The sequence below is a fragment of the Bos grunniens genome, chromosome 26 (assembly GCF_055505025.1).
Source record: "Bos grunniens cultivar Pamir isolate PY7600 chromosome 26, Bosgru_T2T1.0, whole genome shotgun sequence".
Lineage (NCBI taxonomy): Eukaryota > Metazoa > Chordata > Mammalia > Artiodactyla > Bovidae > Bos > Bos grunniens.
The window spans coordinates 12287135-12295834 of record NC_141190.1 but is presented as its reverse complement, the minus strand read 5'-3'; positions in this window follow the sequence as shown (position 1 = coordinate 12295834).

Here is an 8700-nt window from a genome sequence, read left to right as displayed (position 1 = left end):
GCTGGGAGGAGACGAAACAAAGGCAGCAGAAGCAGATCTGAAAGAGACCTGTCTCTGCCTCGCTCATCGTCAGCAAGAATCATAAAGACAAGGAATATAAGAACGAATAAGAAAAAACACTGAGGACCACAGTGAGAGGAAGAGACTGTTTAGCAAATACTGTCAAGAGGAGACTGACTTTGAGCATCAGCTTCAGAGACATTGAGAGGAGCTTTCAAACCATAGAGATTACAGGGGAGAATCTTTTTTTTCTTTTTATTCTTAAAATTTATTCAGCTTACCACTTAGACAACTTCATGAATCAGCCATATATGTATGTCTCCTCCCTCTTGACCCTCCCTCCCACCTCCCACCACATCCCACCTCTCTAGGTTGTCACAGCACTAGATTAAAGCTCCCTGCACCATACAGCAAATTTCCCCTGGCTATCTAATTTTACATATGGTAATATATATGTTTCAATGTTACTCTCTCAATTCACCCCACCCTCTCCTTCTCTTATGTATCCACAAGTCTGTTTTCTATGTCTGCATCAAAAGGAAACTCTTACAGACAGAAACCATATAACTCTGCTGAGCAAACTGAGGATGAAAGAATCAATAGCTACATATTGGGAATTGATTCAAGAGATATTTTGAATCCTTGAGAGTTTAGCAAATATACTTATTTGAATTTGAACTGAAAAGTATAAATATAAAACTCTGGAATGGAGGGATAAATGAGTCATTTGTCTGATATCTTTTATTAGAGTAGAAGATGATTAGCTTTGGTAGACAAACTAGTCAACGAAGTTGTCTTGTACCATGAGAAATAATGGGAAAGGGGTGTACAAGTCATATGTTCATTCATTCATTCATCCATTCAAGTATTTACTGAGAATTTACTATCTGCCAGTCATGGTGTTAGGTGTTAGAGTTATATCCATGAACAAAACAGCAAGTTATGGTCTCATACAGCAGGCAGCCAGCTGACAAATAAATAGAGAAGTAATTTAATTTTGATAAATGTGCCTCACAGAAGAACAATATACACTGAATATGTAAAATTAGAAACCTGAGACATCACAGTAAATTTCCTGACATCTAAGTCGAGATATAAAAGGTGAAAAAAATTGATCAAGTAAACAGTTTTCTTCTCTTTTGAGAAGAAAATTTTGAGCCAAGGGATGATGAACAAACAGGAAAACTCAGAGCTCAGAAACAGATTGGTGCGTAAGTAAAAATGAAACATGATCTCTGAAAGCAGAGTTAGAGAATGAGCAGGCAGGAGAATGATTTCTAATAAGGCTGAAAAGAAGGAGGCAAAAAAGAGTGTGAATGTGAAGGGGTAAGAACCTAGCAGTAGCCTCTATAAATTCAATAAATATGAATTTTGTTTGTAACTTAATGGAGCAAAGGGAAAAAGTTATGAAAATTTTCCAAGACCCTTATTCTAAAGCAAAGGGGACACAGTCAACTCAGCTACCTGGCAAAAGAAGACAGGAAAAGAGAACAATTCATGCTGAGAACACCCGCTCAGATGAACATAGAGAAGATGCTCTGATGGTAACAAAACAGACTATAGGGAGTTCAGGCTTTCCCATAGAAAGAGATGAAAAACCTTTTGACCTTGAGGAAGGAATGATGGAAAACTGCAAAATAAGACAAAACTGAGAAACAAGGAGACAAGAAAAAGATGCACAGGGAGCTGAGGAGTTCCCACAAGACGACAGAAGTCTAATGTTAAAAAACTTCTCTATGAGAATCACACCAATTTTTATTCCCTATTATTCTTAGAAGTAGAAAGGAATAAGACAGAAGACCTAAAAAAGTGGATCAATAATCTTACTTAGCGTGAATCCCAAAATGAAATGACAGCTAAGATTTTGACCATTTGCTGTACGCAAGGAGAATTGCCTATATTATTTCACTTAATTCATACAGCAACCAAAACATTAGGTACAATTATTTTTCTCTGATTAGAAATGAGGAGAATGAGTAATAAAGAGATGAAATAATTTGTCTAAGATCATGCAGCTATTAAATGGATCTGCTGACTCATTCTAAAACTTGAGAAATAATAGTTTGCTATTTTTTTACATTGCCTTCCCAAGGGGGAGAGATTAACACTGGGCAACTGATAGACTGAAGCACATCAAGTAAGGAGTGAAAGAAACAAGGAAGAGAGAAGAGGAGTTGACAGAAAACTTGACAGATGTCATTAGTTCTTCACACAAGTGTCACAGATTATTTCTAGTTGGATGGCCAGGCACTCATATTGATGCTTTTGATGTTAACATTTTTAAAATACAAAGTTCACACATTTATGGGAGCCAACTATTCCAGGTCTCCTTTTGTAGGTTAACGCAATGTAAAAATGTGCCATCTGGGTTTATGGAAGGGAAAAAATACACGTCCTCTGCTGTCTCAGCAAGAAGGCAATGCATTCTGCTTTCCAAGAGCTGGCCTTTTTTTCTTTTTAATTTTTATTGAAATATAGTTGAATTGCAATGTTGTGGTAATTACTGCTGAAAAGCAAAATGCCTCAGTTATACACACATACACATGCATATTATAATTTTTCCGTATTCTTTACCATAGTTCCCTGTGCTATCCAGTAGGACCTTGTTGTTTATCCATTCTATATACACCGGTTTATCAGTTAACCTCAACCTCCTACTATCTCCCTCCCCAAAAACCCTTTCCCTTGGCAACCACCAACCACCTTGGCAATCTGTTCTCTATGGCCATGATTCTGTTCATTTGTATCATATTTTATATTCCACATAGAAGTGATATCACATGGTATTTGCCTTTCTCTTTCTGACTTATTCCACTTAGTATGATAATCTCAATTTGCATCCGTGTTGCAGATGGAATTGTTTTATTGTTTTCTGTGGCTGAGTGGTATTCCATTGTATATATGTACCACATCTACGTTATCCATTCATCTGTCAATGGACATTTTGGTTGTTTTCGTGTCTTGGCTATTGTGAATAGTGCTTCTCTGTACAGAGGACATGTATCTTTTTGAATTATAGTTTTGTCCAAATGTATGCCCAGGAGTGGGATTGCTGGATCATATGGTAATTCTATTTTCAGTTTTATGAGGAACTTCCATACTGTTTTCCATAGTGGCTGCACCAACTTACATTCCCACCAACAGTGTAGGAGGATTCCCTTTCCAAGTGCTGGCCTTCAACTTCACTCTGCCAGGACTCTCACCGCACACAGGTCAAAGAACAGACCTAAGTTATATTTTTAAACAATTTCTCCTTTCTCTTTTAATAAGAGTTGTAATACTTTATGACTTTTCTTACAAGATCAAACTAACTGAAAGGAAAAATGAAAGTTTGGGTAATCTGCCTTGTACTAATAATGTTGAAGTACCACAGGGATGGCTTTCAAAATACCTAGGAGTAAGGATTTTATGTACTTAGATTTTCTTATGTGCAATAAACTTTTTTTTTCTTTTTTATGTGTTGACATCTATTGGAGGGTATTGCCAAATCTCAGGTACCTAAGTCTACAGTGGTGTTAAAACATGATTGTTTTTATTGATCTCAAGATAGAATCTTGATACTGACTGAGCTAGTAGCAAGTCAGTAATTTTAAATTAGAAAAATAAAAAGCACAAACGAGTTTTCTACTGCACAGTATCCTGATGCTTAATGAGCGCAGAAGTAGGTGCTAAAGACAGTAAGGCTTTCATTTCATGTGTGTGCTGCAAACCAACATATTTTTCAGTATTTTCCTTCTTTCAGTTGCTCACCGTCAAAAAGATGATTTGCATGCATTTTTTCATTCAACCAGTGTGCTGGTGGTGTACCAGTAGACACAGTCCATGCCAGTGAGACATTGGCAGTCTAAGAGAATATCTTAAGTTGTGCAAATATTTGACTGTTATACAAATTTTCAGAATTTATCTCCCAAACAAGACTGAGATGTGAATCAATTTTTCCTTCGGGAATAAACATCAGTCCCAGAAAGGTGGGCAGGTGAGTGTCTTAATTTTCTCAGGCTGCCATTACAAAATCCCACAGGCTGAATGGCTTAAACAAGTGAAATTTCCTCGCAGTTCTGGGGATGGCAAGTCCAAGATTAAAATACCAGCAGAGGCAGTGTCTGTAAGGGCTTGGGGCTAGTTGCCCTCTCGCTGTGTGCTCACATGGTAAAGAGAGAAAGATAAATTCCTCTTTCTCTTCTTAAAAGGCCATAGTCCTATGACCTTAATCACCTCCTAAAGACCTCCTCTCCAGATATAGTCACTTTGGGGGTTCAAGTGTCAGTGTATGAATTTGAGGGGATACAATTAAGTTCATAGCAGTTGGGAACACTGTAAAGACATTTGGCTAACTTGTTACCTCAATCAGGCTTCCCCAGTGGCTCAGCAGTAAAGAGTCGGCCTGCAGTGTGGGAGACACAGGAGACTCAGGTTCAATCCTGGGTCAGGAAGATCTCCTGGAGGAGGGCATGGCAACCCACTCCAGTATTCTTGCCAGAGAAATCCCATGGACAGAGGAGCCTGGAGGGCTGACAGTCCATGAGATCGCGAAAAGTCCCACAAGACAAGTGGCTAATCATGCATGCATGCTACCTCAATCAAAACAGTATTTGAATTTTTCAGATCTTATGGGTTAATACAAACTTTGTGTTAAAAAGGATTTAAGTTGACCTAGTCTTATCGCTCTTAAAAATGGAAACTCTTTCTCCAACCAGAATGTTTCTAAAGGAAGTACTTCAAGATTTCTGTATTTTATTCTATATGAGTAAAAGTAGTAAATCCTTTTGGAGAAAGTGAAGTCGCTCAGCTGTGTCTGACTCTTTGCAACCCCATGGACTGTAGTCTACAACGCTTCTCCATCCATGGGATTTTCCAGGCAAGAGTACTGGAGTGGGTTGCCGTTTCCTTCTCCAGAGGATCTTCCCAACCCAGGGATTGAACCTGGGTCTCCCACATTGCAGGCAGATGCTTTACCGTCTGAGCCACCAAATGGCAACCCACTCCAGAATTCTTGCCTGGAGAATCCCAGGGACAGAGGAGCCTGGTGGGCTGCCGTCCATGGGGTCGCACAGAGTCAGACACAACTGAAGCAACTTAGCAGCAGCAGCAGTAGCAGTAAATCCTTTAATGTCTTTAAAAAGTCCTTGACTCTCTGAACAGGAAAAAAAAAAATCACCTCTTAAAAATAGGAAGTTTTATAGTAATTTTCAGATACATTTCTCAATTGAGTGAAGAAAAATGTGGCAGTAAAACTCTGTTCTCGGCTTCACTTTCCCTTTCACTCCCAGGGACGAGAAGCAGTACTCACTCACCACCCCATCACTGCACACTGTCTAGAACTTCGGTCCCCACTGTGCTGCCGTTACAGGTGGTCAGGAAAGGTCACTGTGACTTAAGGCGAGCACTGCTGGTGACACGAGCTGGTCCATGAGTCAGTGATGATTCACACCCAGATTGTTCGGCTGGGCAGAGCTGAACAGCGTCTGGTGTCACATGGTGAGGTGCAAACACTGAAAAACTCCACAGACATTCCCGAGGTCTGCAAAATTTCTTCATCTACCTTATCTCCACAGCTCAGATCTAACTAATGCTCACTGATGACTTATCTCATTCAAAGAGCACCATCTCTGGGCACAGGAGGGCACTGGGGGTAAAATGCAAATGCAATCAGCAGTGGTGTCCACAGGAAGGAGGAAGAAATCTGAGAGCCCTGGTCAGTCCAGAGAGGACCTCAACTCTCCTTTACTTCCACATCAACACACAACCAGTCCCTGCCTTCCCCCCATCACAGATACTCACAGATTCATCAGCACCTGCCTCAGCACCATCGGAGTTGAGCTCATTGCGATGTTTATTTCTGCTTCCCATCATCCAGAGTGACTCAGTGCTCCCAAGTCATCCTTTATCCTTCAGATTCTTACCACTCCGTACAGACTTCTCCACGGAAGAAGAAGTCTTCTTCTTCTTCACACACTCTACCTCCATTCCTAAAATCCTAAATTCCTAAAGCTGTGTATTCTGAAATACAAGGTCAATCGTGAGCAGATTTCCTGATATTCTTCTGACTCTTCACTAAATGTCCCCTTTGCTGTCTTGCTTTGACTAAAAACTCAGTCACCCTAAGTTTATTGCTTCCCCTGGAGAACCCATCTATGAAACTGTTTGTCTGCTCAGTTGTGTCCAACTCTTTGCAACCCTATGAACTGTAACCTGCCAGACTCCTCTGTCCATGGAATTCCCCAGGCAAGAATACTAGAGTGGGTAGCCATTGGGTTGGAATCTTCCCACCCCAAGGGTTGAACCTGGGTCTCTTGTGTTGCAGGCAGATTCTTTACCATCTGAATCACCAGGATAAAGCTGAGTAGAAGCTCTAAGTGGTGGATATTTTCCATCACAAACCCTCTTGCCATTGGTCTCTGGGAGATATTGGTATACCCCTTGCTCTTCTTAGCCACTTTAGAGCATTTTCCTTTCCTCTTCCCTGCCCCCTCCCACACACATACATGCACACTTTATACCACATACCATCAGACTATAATGTCCACTCTCTCTCCTCGTTCTAATCATCTACAGACCCCCAGAATACTCCCTCTCATTGCTTTGAGCTTTTAGTTCCTGGCTCAGTTAACTCTTTCTCATTTTATTCTTGCCATCATTTTTAGTGATTTTTTTTCCCATGCCACACTGCTTGCAGGATCTTAGTTCCTCAACCAAGGATCAAACCCAGGGCCTGGCAGTGGAAGCACAGAGTCCTAACCACTGGACTGCCAGGGCATTCAAGTTTTTGGTGATTTTAGTGTCCATTTATGTGATCCTTTCAATCCATTAGTCTCTCCTTGACATTCTCTGTTTCAATGATTCATCTCTCTTGCTCACCTGTTTAATCCCAAGGTCATACTTTTGACTTCATTATTGTTGTTGTTGTTCAGTCACCCAGTCATGTCTGATTGCAACTCCATGGACTGCAGCATGCCAGGCCTCCCTGACCCTCACTGTCTCCTGAAGTTTGCCCAAGTTCATGTCCATTGCACTGGTGATTCCATCCAGTCATCTCATCCTCTGACTCCCTCTTCTCCTTCTGCCCTCAGTCTTTCCCAGCAAAAGGGCCTTTTCCATTGAGTTGGCTGTTCTCATCAGATGGCCAAAATACTGGAGCTTCAGCTTCAGCATCAGTCCTTCCAATGAGTATTTGGGGTTGATTTCCCTTAAGACTGGTTGGATCTCCTTGCAGTCCAAGGGACTCTCAGTAGTCTTCTCCAACACTGCAGTTCAAAGGCATCAATTCTTTAGCCTTCTGCCTTCTTTACAGTCCAACTCTCACAACCATATGTGACCACTGGGAAGACCATGGCCTTGGCTATATGGACCTTTGTCAGCAGAGTAATGCCTCTGCCTTTCAACACACTATCGAGGTTTGTCGTGGCTTTCCTTCCAAGAAGCAATTGTCTTCTGATTTCAAGGCTGCAGTCAACATCTGCAGTAATTTTAAGAGTCCAAGAAAAGGAAATCTGTCACTATTTCCACCTCTTCCCCTTCTATTTGCCATGAAGTAGTGGGGCTGAATGCCATGATCTTAGTTTTTAAAAATATTTTGTTTTAAGCTGGTTCTTTCACTTTTCTCCTTCACACTTATTATTATTACCATAAGATAAAATGCATCCACATATCTCAACTTCAAACATTTCATTTTCTGACCACCATGTCTCCGGGAGCTACAATCTACTGAAACTTCCACATTTTCACTGTCCGTTGCCACTTATGCCTTCTTGCTTTCCTTCTCATGAAGCTTAGATTCCCTCGTCCATCATGATATATCCCTGCATTCTCCCCTACCTCCCTTGGCACTGTCTCTATCATCTATATCTGGCAAAGCCCCAGCTCTAATTAAATCCAAATTTCTGCCTACTCTTTTCTGCTCCCACACAGTAGAATACAGCTAGAGAAAATACATATCCTTGCTGATTTGTCTTACTTTATTTTCATAAAAATCATACTCATGTCTGTGGTTAAGCAGAGCCCAGCAACATGATTCCAGCAACAATGCACCTAGCAGCTCATTCATTCTCTTGCTCTATTCTAGGTGACTATTTCAACCTGTTAAGTGATAAACTGAGGTGTATTAAAAATGTTAAGAGTTTAGGAAAAAAACTGATTCAAATCAGATAGTATCCAATCTAGCAGATAGGAATTCTTGAATTTCTGTGCAAAATGAAAGGCTTTTATAGGAAAAAGGGGGCAGGAATGAAAAAGTTACACTGGGACAAAAAGCAAGTTGATGATCTCAACTTTCCTTTAAGGATGGCAGAGGTGTATAAGGCAGACCACTGAACTAATACCAATCAGGCAATTCCTGATTGATTGATTAAAGACTCCATTTCTGGGAGAGCTGAAACTATGGGTAAGTCTTGGTTTGGTGATGTGGAGCTTAGCACAAGTGACTCTATCTGGGGCTTATTGTCTTGTTTTATCCTTAAAACCCACTATTGGCTCATGGGACTGGTTACTATTTTCTCTAGAAATGAAATGTCTGAAGAAAACTTGCACACAATTCCACCATCATGTCTCTATTTCTGTCTGCATCTGTGCTCCTGCTTATAACACTACCTTTCCTTTTGTAATGGGGGCAGGAGGAGAAGGGGACGACAGAGGATGAGATGGCTGGATGGCATCACTGACTCGATGGACGTGAATTTGAGTGAACTCTGGGAGTTGGTGATG